Genomic DNA, 13,583 nt, shown 5'->3' with positions numbered 1-13,583 from the left:
GGCGTCCCAATGACGGGAGTCCAAAGGAACTAAAAATAAAGTGAGATAGAACTCAGGATGGCATTGCAGAGACGGAAATCCAAAGGAACTAATTGGGCAATGATCTTGTTCAGGCTTGTGATAGAACTAAAAATTTTAGAAAATTGAAAGTGCATGTGAAAACTACAGTTTTCAACTTTTCCGTTTCTTAATTTCTTTGGATGTTTGCACATTTACAATGTTCTGAATATTTGTTATGCTGAAACTGGAGAACTAAACTTCATGTGGGCATACAACACCATTATTCTCCTTATTTCCATCAACGCATGATCTTATATTTTCTTGATTAGATAAATTTGTGGCGCTATCAAGGCCCTCCACATCATAAATTGCAGTTTATTTTAATTGTGTTGGGAATAAATTCGAACTATTTGCTCTTTTTGTTCTATCTTTCAGTTAATCAATCCTGCTGAAACTTTTGGTGACATTGTCATTGATTATCCGTAAGATTTTAAGCACTCTTCAGTTTCTAATGTTTGTGTATAATTCTAGTTTGTTTTCACCCATCTGGAAAATAAGAACAAAAGAAAAAAAAAAAGAAAAAAAAAAGAGGTGGGTTGTTGAGGGAAGGGGTGGGGGGTGTTGTGGGTTGTCTTGTAGTTTGATTTGACGGAGAAAAATCTTATATGCTGTTACCTGGGTGGCACTGCAGATATGTGGAATGTACCTCAGCTGCAATTCAAGCATTGACATCGTTCAAGAAATTATATCCGGAGCATAGGAGGCACGAAATAGAAAATTGTATTTCGAAGGCAGCCAAGTTCATTGAAGAGATACAGGCTCCTGATGGCTCTTGGTTTGTTTTAATTTATTTAATTAATTATTTCTGCATCTCTGTTCAAGCCCTTGAAATTGTCCTTTTGCTATAGCTGCATGCTCTCGCTACTTTGTTATACCTAATATTTGTAGGGGTTACAGTGCAGTCATTATGTGTGCGCAATTGATTTTGAGTATTTTTGACAGGTATGGATGTTGGGGAGTCTGTTTCACTTATGGTGGGTGGTTTGGAATAACTGGATTGATAGCTGCTGGAAACACGTACAGTAATTGCCCCTGCATTCGTAAGGCTTGTGATTATCTGTTGTCCAAGGAGCTTGCTTCAGGTGGTTGGGGGGAGAGTTATCTGTCATGCCAGAACAAGGTTTCGATTTCCATTCTATATGGAATTTTTTTCCTTTCTTGTTCTAGTATGCCTCATGATGTTTGTTCTTAATAAATGCTCCTTATAAATCTGCAAAGTTGAGCTTTTATGAAGATTGCTATCATGATAGTGCACCTTTTCTTTGGACTTAAGGAGAGTTTTTCCCCATAGACCTTACTTGCATTGAATAACACTAATAACCTTGATTTATCATGTAACTTGACACAAGTACAGTAGGGTCATTAAGATGTGTTTGGCTGCATTCTAACCAATTCTAGGAATAGCCTAATCCAATTCACATTCATTTTATTATCTCTGTTCGTCATCTATCTTAGATACTATTTATAATAATTCATATCTTCTGCCTTGTATGGTTGATTATTCTAACACCTCTTTAAACAGGTGTATACAAATCTCCCTGGAGATAAGCCACATATTGTCAATACTGCTTGGGCTATGTTGGCTCTCATTGAAGCTGGACAGGTAAATTTGGAGACTAGTGGTGCTATTTTGATGCTAATTTAGTGTCCTCAAGGTTTTCTTAATGTGTAGTTAATGGAATCTTCCTATACCATTTTGGTCTGTTTCTCCATATCTGGTATGCTTGTTCTTTGTTGGTGAAAAGAAAAGAATCAATCAATGGTAGGACTTTCTAATAAGTTGGGGTTTTAGTTAGAAGTCTGGGGTATTATGATAATTTCAGAGGGAGAGGGCCCAAAATATTTAAATTATTTGATTTAGCCATTGGGCTATGCTTTAGGGATACCTCCCTGCAAGATCCGATACCTTCCCTAAGGTTGCTCAGGTCACCATGGTGTCATTTTTGAAAAGTCCTATTGAAAAGGATTGTCCTTTTCTTGGTAACCAAGTACTTAAAAATGGTTATCAGTGAGGGAACCATAGTTCTTATGAAAATAATGAATGGAAGCAACATCTTGGAAAATTTCAGAGAATTAATTTCTAGGTAGGCAAAAACAGAATCTCATCAAAGTTTGTTCTCTCATATCATGTAATTGTGCTTCTATTGTACTGCCCACATCACAAGTAACATGAACGCATTGTTCTGGGTAGGCTTTGTTACCTGACAAAGAAGATTCCTTCCTCTAAGAGATCGAGGTTGTGTGCTTCCAATAGAGCATTATCTCTAGGAGGAAGTTTCTGGAAAAGTGGTGTTTGTTTCTTTCTGAGACCTGGCTATGTGGTTTGTAACCATGGAGCTTATCCATTGATGGCTGAGATTACCTGCAGTGAAGGTCTAAAAAGGGGCTGTAATTGAAAAACCAATACTCAAGAAATATGAAGAAGTGAGAAGGAAACAAGGAAAAGAAGAGAAAAAAATGAAGGAAAACTACTAGCATCACACTAGTTGTAAGGTTCCAGGAATTGCTCCTAGGTTAAGATTACATTACAAAATTTTTAAGGTCTACAAGTTGCTGAAATTTTTGTTACATTGACTGCCCTAAGAAAGGGGCATACAAGCCTATTTATAGACCATTAACGTGACAAATCCTAGTTGAATAAGTCCTAGAGACCTCCTAATCCCACAAAATTATAGAACTGAACTGCTGGGTGAGCCCTTGTTTGACCCGTTTATAGAAATAGTGGGCTGTAAGGTTAACGGCCTGGGGTATAGCCAGGGTTGAGGCTAACAGTTGATGCTGAATGTTAATTACCTCCAATACATACTAAACACATTATTGGATTTATGCATACTTGCATTTCTCTTAGTGAGTCATCACCTTAAAGTTGTGTTTGGAATATTTATATTTAAAGTTGGCTTCTGGGTTTGGTGTTTTGTGCACTAAGGCAGGCATTTGGATGCTATTCTTTTTGTTCACTGATACAGATTTTGTTGTGATTTTCACCCATAGATGCATGCATTTGTTCTGACGAAATAGTTGCAAGAAAGTAGCAGTTATTCTTCCATTAGACATTCTTTTCTCCCTTATGGCCTTATCTCCTTAGTTTTTATTTCTTTTGCTTGCATGTTCATAGAATGCGCCATAATTATCCAGACTAGGTTAGTTCTTTTTCTATTTTTTGTCACTCTAGATTGTAATCTTCTTCAAGCAATTGTATGTTCTTCCAGATTTACACCATAAATCTTCTTCAATAATTCTAGTGAAACATGAGATATTGTGAAAGTTCCCATAAATTGATGAAAATCATTTTGTTTATGAGGCAACTGACTGAAAAATAGGAGATATGCAAGCATGGGAAATTACCATATTCCAAAGGCACCTCCTTTGTTTCAGGGAGAGATATGTTTCAGGGATATGGGGGGGTTCTCCACCCCCTTTGTTTAGTATAAATAGAGGCATATCCATTACCATACAAAATCATTCATATATATGTATATTTTTTCCGTTTCTTCCAAGAAATTACTTCCATTGCAACAAATCCAGCCTTAGTGCTCTCTCTTTCTCTCTCTCTAATTTTATTGCTCTGGATCTTGAGATAGGTGTAGGAGAAACTTCAATTACCGTTTTATATGTCAATTCTGCTTTTTCATGACTGGATATGGTTTCAGGGCTTTTGTGAATTCTTACTCAGTTGTTTTTAACTTTAGACAATTCTTTGCATTACTTTTTATTTTTTGTTGTTCTTTTCCTTTTGAAAGGCTGGGAGAGATCCAAACCCACTACACCGTGCTGCAAGGATATTAATAAATTCCCAAATGAAGAATGGAGATTTTCCTCAGGAGGTAACTCTTATAAATTCCCAAACATCCTCTTGAATATGCCTTAGTTCTTTTTATTTTATTTTATTCTTAATTTTTTCTGTTGTATGCAAAAACTACAATTAGGTGGTCGCCTAATGGCTGGTTCCCCCTGTAAGAAATCGAAATTATTAAGAATAGGAAGTTAAGGGCATATCTGTAGTTATTCATGCTCCATGATTCTTCCCTGATTTTCAAAAAATTTTCCCTTTATTTTCTGTAATTTATCTGCCCACACCAAATGCCTTTTCTCTGGCATTCTTTTTTCTTTTTCATGAACAGGAAACAAGGTTCTAAAAACTGCATCCAAACAGGCCTTTGTCATTCTGTTGAAGTTGGTTGGTAAAAGTTAATGGAATAATTTGACGATTGAGGGTAATACTTCAAAGACATTGTAACAGTATCAGGCTTATGAGCATTTAATTGATCCTTTGTAGCTCTTGAAAACGTATACCTTAAAGTTTTCTTTTTGACATTTCTTCTCAAATGTGAAAGACTTATTATGAGAATCATCAGGAAAACCCCAGGAAGCTCGAAAACAAATGCTTGGAATTTGGATGAGAAAGTTGATCTGCAACCCCATAAATATTTTAGTAATTTGTTTCAATTATATAGATTACATGTCTGGTTAGAAAATGAGCATGCATGCTGATTCCCATTGCAACAACTTTGCTGGCTCCCATGCCTGAATAGGTTTAATCGCTTCAACATTTCTTCATACAGGAAATCATGGGAGTCTTCAACAAGAACTGTATGATCAGCTATTCTGCATATCGGAACATTTTCCCTATATGGGCTCTTGGAGAACACCGGTCTCGGGTACTTCATTCTTCCTGAAAATGTAATTATAATGTTCCAAAGAATGAGATGCATGCTTGTCTACTGAGTGTAGCCCTTGTCATGTTTATAGCGAATAAGGGCCCTGGCTGGGACTTTTCTGCTTTGTGTTGCTTGAATTTTCTGGGAAAAGAAACATTATTGGGTTTTAAGATAATATGTGACTATAGGGTCTAAGATAATCTGTAAGAAACCTAAGGTTATCTTGATTTTGGATTTAAAAATGTGTTTGTATAGTAAATGGAAATTCCATATATGCAGTATAAAAAATTTCTCTTTCTAGTCAATGTGGGATTTCATATTAAGCAGAATTGAGGGTATTGCTGAGTAATGTTAACATTGATGATAATTCAATGCTTAAAAAATGGGTGTGCATGCAAGTTTTGCATAGGGATAGTGCACCAAGGCTTAACGTTAGGCCATAAGGCATAATTGATGGGTAACAAATGAATACTTTCATATTATCCCTTGTCCTTCTTGAGGGATGAAGAAGGTTAGGAGGTCAGATTAATCGAAAGATGGTTATTATTTTAAAAATAAAAGTTAGGCCTGCGCTTCAAGGTTAAGAAGTGATAGAAATAAAATATCTCGAGTTGATGCTTAAGTACAGAATACTAATGTAACATTTGTCATGCTCTCAAGTAACGCAAAACATTCATGTGACAAAATTTTTTTTTTTTCTAAGTTACAAAAAAAGATAAAAAAAAAAGGCATAAAACTTTTGGGCATACAGGAAAATTAGGGTTTGTGAGGAAGAAGGCGAATTGGGAGGTTTTGTGTAGGCATAGGCATTGGATTCACTACAATCTTCTCATTTGGAGTGAGCTTCCCCCACTTGAACCTCTTCACCAAATGATGCATGAACACAAGTAATCTCCAAACGGCCGTACTCTTTTCCAGGGCACATCTGAGGTCCTCTTCCAAATGGTACAAATGTGTATGGTGCCTCCCCCTTACAAACCTTGATGGGTCGAATTTTTTGGGGTTTGGGAAGTATTTAGGTTATGTTTGGTTCCCAAGAAGTACTAAAGAAAGAAAGAAAAAATATAATAAGAAAATTGATTTTTTTATGTTTGGTTTCCTTATGAAAAATACGAAAGAATAAAATATAACTAAAATTAGTTAAAAATTTATATAAAAAAAATAATTTATTGACTTTAGATCTATTGTTTATTTTCATTCACTTTTTTTTTTCTTTACACTTTTTATTTCTATTTTTTTTCTCTTACATTTTCCCTCATTCAAGAACCAAACATGATAAAGAAGTAAACACGGGAATAAACAAATAGCAAGGCTCAAACACAACTCGTTTGATACTATATTAAGTTGTTGATCAGCATTTAGGTTATGTTTAGTTCCTGAAAAGTATCAAGGAAAAAAATTGTTATGAAAAATGATTTTCTCATGTTTGGGTTCACTACGAAGATATGGATAAAAACAAATATAATTAAAATCAATTAGAAATTTATGTAATTTTAAATTATTTTGATTTTTTTACATAAAAGAGAAAAAAAAATGAGTAAAATGAATTTAAAATAACATATAAAAATAATTTATTTACTTTAAATTTATTTTTTATATATCTTTTCTCCTATTTTCCACTTCATTTTCTTTCCCTTGTATTTTTGTCTTAAATTTTCTAGGAACCAAGCATACACTTAGGGTTTTTCGGTGTGTTGAATTTATAATGCAATATAAATGCATGGTAATAATTATATAAATCACAAGTGATAAAGAACTAAATGAGGGAATAAGCAAATAAATAGATTCAAAGTTGAAGCCCATGGAAATTAGCCACCTCTTGTGGTACTATACTAAGTTACTAATTAATCGAAGAACTAATGACATAAGGTAATGATATATATTAAGTTAAATTATTACACAATCATATTAGTATTTCATCGTAACGACATGGTATGGTCATATAGATCACCAACAATAGATAAATAAATGAAGAAATAAATAAACAAGGAGACTTAAACTTAGAACTTGTAGAAATCGGATCTTAATACTATATATTTTAAGTTAGCAATTCATTTAGAAACTTAAGATATATGGTAATGAACAAAAAATATGTATCAAACTAATATTAATAATGAACACATAGTTTTATTTTACTTGATGTAATATAACTAAGTCGTAAAGGTTACACAAAATATAAATAATCGAGAAATAAATAGACAAAAATATTCAAACCTAGATCAGTAAAAACTAGAACACCTCTATAGAATGTTGAGTTTCTGCATAACCTAAAAAACATAGGTGATGTTTGTTTTTTAGCTAAATGGAAAAAACCAAAATATTTAACCTTTTTATGTTGGGGTGATGATGGAACAAACCTGAAGTAATTCAAAAGAAGAAACAAGAAAAATTCAAATGGAAGTAAAAAGAGATTCATTTGTTTAGAGGCTTGCAAATTGCAATGTCCTAAAGACAAAATTTTGGCACCCTATTCTTGATTGCAATAGTAAATTATGTCTGTCTTTCAGGATACAACTCTTAAACTGATATAAAGAGGGCAATCTCCTATTTATATCCTTGCAAACCAAGTGTTGTGTCCCCTCCAAAGGTTGTGTCTCCTTCATTAGACGTGTTCTTTTCATTCACCAATTTTCCAACAATCCCCCACATGAATGAAAGGAATTAGAACATTATTGGAGAGACAGATGAGAATGCATCAGGTAAGGTGTCTTTTGGACTTGAACCTACCTTAGTGAATATCCATCGGATTTGCTCGACGACAAAGTGAACTTAAGTCTTGAACTTGTCCGCCTTAGTAGCAGTCAAGACAATGGATATCACACATAACTCATCTAAACACATTTTGGTTTATATGATTGTGTTCATTTCGGTTCTGAATAGATCCTGACTTCATGAGAACTTTAGAGAATGAAGCCTTCACATTCTCATAGAAGCGACCCCACTTCTACACTCATATAGGTGACATCAGTTGAAAGTATTATGCTATACTTTTCTTAGTATAAGATACCGATGTCATTAAATGTATAACATACCCTAACCTTCCTCAGACAACACACTTATTTACATATATAGAAATGAGAATAGTGTGTTTTTCTAGCATGATCAACTCTTGCTAGTTGGCCTATTGAACCTAGATCTTGGGATTTCCAGTCAACTAGGTTAGGTTTCTACCTGAGTCGATCATTTATAGGCTTTAAACTCATTCCTCTTGTAGTAACTACAACTTGCTCTCTAAGCAGTCCCTTTGTAAGTGGATCTGCTATATTATCTTTTGACTTCACAAAGTCGATAGTGATCACTCCATTCGAGAGAAACTATTTGATTGTATTATGCCTGCATCTTATATGCCTTGATTTACCATTATAAACTGAATTTTTAGCCCTTGCTAATGTTGTTTGGCTATCACAATGAATATATATGACCGTTACAGGCTTTGGCCACATTGGAATGTCTTTCATAAAATTTCGAAGCCATTCAGCTTCCTTTCCCGCCTTATCTAAGGCTATGAGCTTTGATTCCATGGTCGATCGTGCTATACACATTTGTTTGGAAGATTTCCATGATATTGCTGCTCCACCTAAAGTGAATATATATCCACTTGTTGATTTAGATTCCAAACTGTCAGAAATCCAATTGGCATCACTAAATCCTTTAATAATAGATGGATACTTTGTGTAATGTAATCCATACTCAATAGTATGCTTAAGGTATCTTAGTACCCTAACAAGAGCAAACCAATGCTCTTTGGCTAGGTTATTAGTGTATCTTGTCATTCTATTTACAGAATAGGCAATATCAGGTCTAGTACAATTTGTAATGTACATCAGACTTCCAATCACCCTAGAATACTCTAGTTGTGATACACTATCACCCATATTATTTTTCAATTTATAGTTTGGATCAAAAGGTGTAGCACATGGTTTGCTATCATAATGACCAAACCTTTTGAGCACACTTTCTACATAATGGGATTGGGTAAGAACATATCCTTCATGATTTTTCTTAACTCTAATACCAAGAATCATATCAGCAAGACCTAAGTCTTTCATGTCAAATTTTGATCTTAACATTTTCTTGGTAGAATTTATAATGTTCTTGTTTGTTCCCATTATGAGCATGTCATCTACATATAGACATACTATGACATGTGAGTCATTAGTGCTCTTGACATACACACATTTGTCACACTCATTTATCTTGAAACCATTAGATAATATAGTGTGATCAAATTTTTCATGCCATTGTTTGGGTGCTTGCTTTAACCCATAAAGGGACTTGATAAGTCTACAAACTTTCTTTTTTTGTACCTTTACCACAAACCCTTTAGGTTGTTCCATATAAATTTCTTCATCTAAATCTCCATTTCGAAAGGCTGTCTTGACATTCATTTGATGAATTTCAAAATTATGGATGGCAACTATAGCAATTAACATCCTAATGGATGTAATTCTTGTTACAGGAGAGTAAGTGTCAAAGAAATCTAAACCCTCATTTTATCAATATCCTTTAGCTACTAAACGTGCTTTGTACTTGTCAATAGTACCATCAGTTCGTAGTTTTCTTTTAAATATCCATTTGCAACCAATTGGTTTATTTCCCGGAGGAAGATTAACCAATTCCTAAGTATGATTTTGCATAATGGAATTTATTTCATCATTTACTACTTCTTGCCAATAAGGAGCTTCTGGTGTTGACATAACTTCTTTATATGTTTGAGGTTCCGCTTTTGTCAAGAAGGTGATAAAATCAGGTCCAAAAGATGTGCTAGTTCTAATTCTTTTACTTCTCCTAGGTACAACATCATCCCTTTGTTCATGTTGAGTTCTAGGCAAGTTATCATCAAATTTTCTTTTCATGATTTCATTGTGTCTTTCTTTGAAAGGAAATATCTCTTCAAAGAATTCAGCATCTATGGATTCCATAATGATATTATTATTAATATCAGGAACTTCAAATTTGATCACTAGGAATCAATATGCTGAACTATTTGAAGCATATCCAATGAAGACACAATCAGTTGTCTTTGGTCCGAGTTTTGTTCGTTTAGGTAACGGAACTTGCACATTTGCAAGACACTCTCACACTTTCATCCTTTTATAGGAAGGTAGTTTTCCTTTCCACAACTCCTAAGGAGACTTTGATGTTTTCTTATGAGGTATTCTATTTAAAATGGTATTAGTTGTAAGCAATGCTTCCCCCCACATGTAGTGCGGTAACCCTAAACTATTTAATATAGAATTAACCATGTCCTTAAGTGTTCGGTTCTTTCTTTCAGCAATACCATTTTTTTGTGGTGTATATGGTGCTGTAGTTTGATGTACTATACCATATAATGCACAAAATTTAGAGAGAGCTATAGACTTGTACTCTTCTCCTCTATCGGACCTTAGCATTTTCAAAGTCTTATTCTTTTGATTTTCAACCTCATTCTTGTATATCTTAAAGACATAAATGGTTTCATCTTTGCTATGTAACAAATAAACATAGCAAAATCTGCTATAGTCATCAATAAAAGTTATAAAATATTTTCTACCACCTCTAGTTGGAGTCATTTTCAAATCATAAAGATCATTATGAACTAATTCAAGTAGTTCACTAGATCTTTCAGTTGATTTAAATGGCTTTCTTGAAAACTTTGATTCAACACATATTTCACACTTATGTGTTTTATTAATACCAAATTTAGGCAATAAACCTAAGTTTTCCATCTTATACATGGAACGATAATTAACATGTCCCAACTAAGAATGCCATAATTCACAAGACTCAACAATGTAAGCAGAAGACATAAAGCCTTTATTGATAGTTGAAGAAATTACATTGACATAAAGACATAACGATAATTAACTTGTTTAAACTTGAGTTTGAACAAGCCCTCACTCATGTATCCCTTTCCCACAAAGGTTCCACCCTTAGTCAACATAAGTTTGTCACTCTCAAATACAAGTTTAAATCTCTTCTTACTAAGAAGAGAAGCAGATACAAGGTTCTTCCTAATTTAGGTACAAAGAGGACATCCATCAAGGTGAGTTTCTTCCCTGAAGTGAGATTCAAAACTACATCACCCTTACCTTCCACCATAGATGAAGAAGCTTTTCCCATGTAGAGTTTTTCTCCACTTTCAATCTTCTGGAAATTCAAAAAGGAATTTCTATCACCACAAATGTGTCTAGTGGGTCCAAAATCAATCCACCAATCCTTAGAGTCCATCACAACCTTTGACTCTAGGATTACAGCAACAAAATTTTCAGATTCTGCCATGTTTGCTTGACTAGCTTTTCCATTTCTTTCAGGTTTCTTCTCATCATTTTTGTGTCATCAATTCTTGGCATGATGGTCGGATTTTCCACAAACCCAACAAGCCCCTTTGATATTCTTATTATCAGGATTGTTGTTGGCAGGTTTCTTCCTCTTTCCATTGTTGAAGGAAAGTTTCCTCTTCTTGGAGCACTCTCCTTCCACAATATGAGCCTTGGCTTCTATGAATGACATGCCAACAGATTTGTCATTCTTTCTGTTGTCTTCTTCAATCCTAAGCCTTACTATCAAATCCTCCATCGACAATTCCTTGCGTTTATGTTTTAGATAGTTCTTGAAGTCCTTCCATGAAGGAGACAACTTTTCAATGATGGAAGCAACTTGAAATGCTTCATTGATCATCATTCCCTCAACATGGATTTTATTGATGAGGATTTGAAGTTCTTCAACTTGGTTAATAACAGTAATAGAATCAATCATTTTGAAATCTAAAAATTTACCAACAATAATTTTTTTTTTTGTTCCAGCATCTTCAGTCTTGTACTTCTTCTCAAGTGCCTCCCACAATCCTCTTGTTGTAGTGAATGAAGAGTAGACATTGTAAAGGGGGTTAACCAGGCCATTGAGAATGTACTTTCTACATAAGAAGTCCGAATGCTTCCAGGCCTCTATAACATTGAATGTCTCATTTGTTGGTTGTTCTGGTGCTTTGGGGAATTCCTCTTCAAGACATGAACAAGGTTGAGGGTGGTGAGATAAAAGAGCATTTTTTGTTGCCACCTTTTAAAGTCATCTCCATTGAATTTCTCTGGTTTTTCATGGTGTGTTCCTGCCTTAATAGGAATAGGGACTTTCGTGTTTGGTAAGGTGGAGTTTGACTTGAATGTTTGTTCCATGATCACTAAATAAAATTTTGTCTTTAGATTGTTGGGGTGATGATGGAACAAACCTGCAATAATTCAAAAGAAGAAATAAGAAAAATTCAAATGGAAGTAAAAAGAGATTTGTTTGTTTAGAGACTTGCAAATTGCAATGTCCTAAAGACAGAATTTTGGCACCCTATTCTTGATTACAATAGTAAATGGTGTTTGTCTTTCAGCATACAACTCTTAAACTGATATAAAGAGGGAAATCTCCTATTTATATCCTTTTAAACCAAGTGTTGTGTCCCCTCCAAAGGTTGTGTCTACTTCATTAGACATGTTCTTTTCATTCACCAATTTTCTAACATTTTTTTAAGCTAAAGGCAACCTGTTAATATTAACCAATATAACTACATTAAAACTATTAATAACAAATTCACTTTAATCATAGTGGTTGATGTCAATAGAATTACTTTTAGTTGAATGAAAAAAACCAAATATTTTGACCTTTTCTATTTAGCCACAAAACAAACACTGCCTTATTCTAAGCTAGTGATTAACCTAGAAACTTAAGATATTAGGTAACAAACATAAAATATATATCAAATTAATATTAATAATAATTATATTGTTATATATTATAATTGCTCTAATATAACTACTTGGTAAAGATTACACAAAACATAAATAACTGAAAAATAAATATTCAAATTTAGATCAATAAAAAGTAGAACTTCTCTAGTAGAATGTTGAGTCATTGATTAACCTAAAAAACTTAAAATATTAGGTAATGAACTGACAAGGTTAAATTTGAAATTTATTAATTTTGATATATATGAAAGTAGGGTTAGTGACTTCTATTTTATATATTTTGTTCTCATTAAATCTCATTTTTATCATCACCTCAGTGCAAAATAGTGCAAAATATTGAGATCATCTTTGGGTAACAAAGCTTGATTGTAAGGTTCTACTACATAACTAATGTGTTACATATCATATGATTTTGTTTATGTAATTGGAAAGTTTTATCCATTTCTAGTAGGAGTACTGCAGTGACCTAAATCATCAATTTTGCCAGCTTACAAATAAAAATGGAATAGGTCTTAAGAGTCCATTCCTAACAGTAAGCTCAAGAAAGTGGCTGGAGAGAAGAAGAGTCAACACATGCATAATTTATAACTCTAGGAAACTAGCATGCCCATCCTTTAGAATTGGTAAGCTGGCTAGTATACCCATCTTGGGAGATTGGCAAGCTAGAATGCAATATTGTAGAATTCCTTCTAATTAGAAGCACATATTTCACTATGCAAAACTTGATCATAGGTAAGGAATTTAATCCAACCATTTGTGTCTCTGGGCCTTGTTTAGATTAGAGAAAGTACTATTAAAAGGAAAAAGAGTAGAAAGAAATAAAAAACCTCTTTTATATGGTTACCTAGACGAGAAAAGATGAGAAACGATTGGAGAAATATGTTTAAAACAAAATTATTAAGGTTCTCTTTTGGATGATAAAAAGTATTGGGGAAAGGAAAAATATATAGGAAAGAGTCCACATTCCTTATAACTTAATGGAAAGTATGAAAATAAATAAAATATAGAACTTATTTTAAAGTTTATATATATATATATATATATATATATATATAGATGTTTGGAGCCTAATTATTATCCTAATAGTAATGATATTTTAAGTTGTGGTATTTTGAGGATTTTATACATGTGATTTGATTATCCTATCTATATT

The 13,583-nt window shown here is 33.5% G+C and overlaps 1 pseudogene; it reads left to right on the top strand.

Moving 5' to 3' along the window:
- Positions 1 to 13,583, top strand: part of LOC117922022 — a 68,794-nt pseudogene that overhangs the window by 40,503 nt on the left and 14,708 nt on the right.

The sequence above is a fragment of the Vitis riparia genome, chromosome 9, assembly GCF_004353265.1.
Source record: "Vitis riparia cultivar Riparia Gloire de Montpellier isolate 1030 chromosome 9, EGFV_Vit.rip_1.0, whole genome shotgun sequence".
Taxonomy (NCBI): Eukaryota; Viridiplantae; Streptophyta; class Magnoliopsida; order Vitales; family Vitaceae; genus Vitis; species Vitis riparia.
This window is presented reverse-complemented; position numbering and strand designations above follow the sequence as displayed.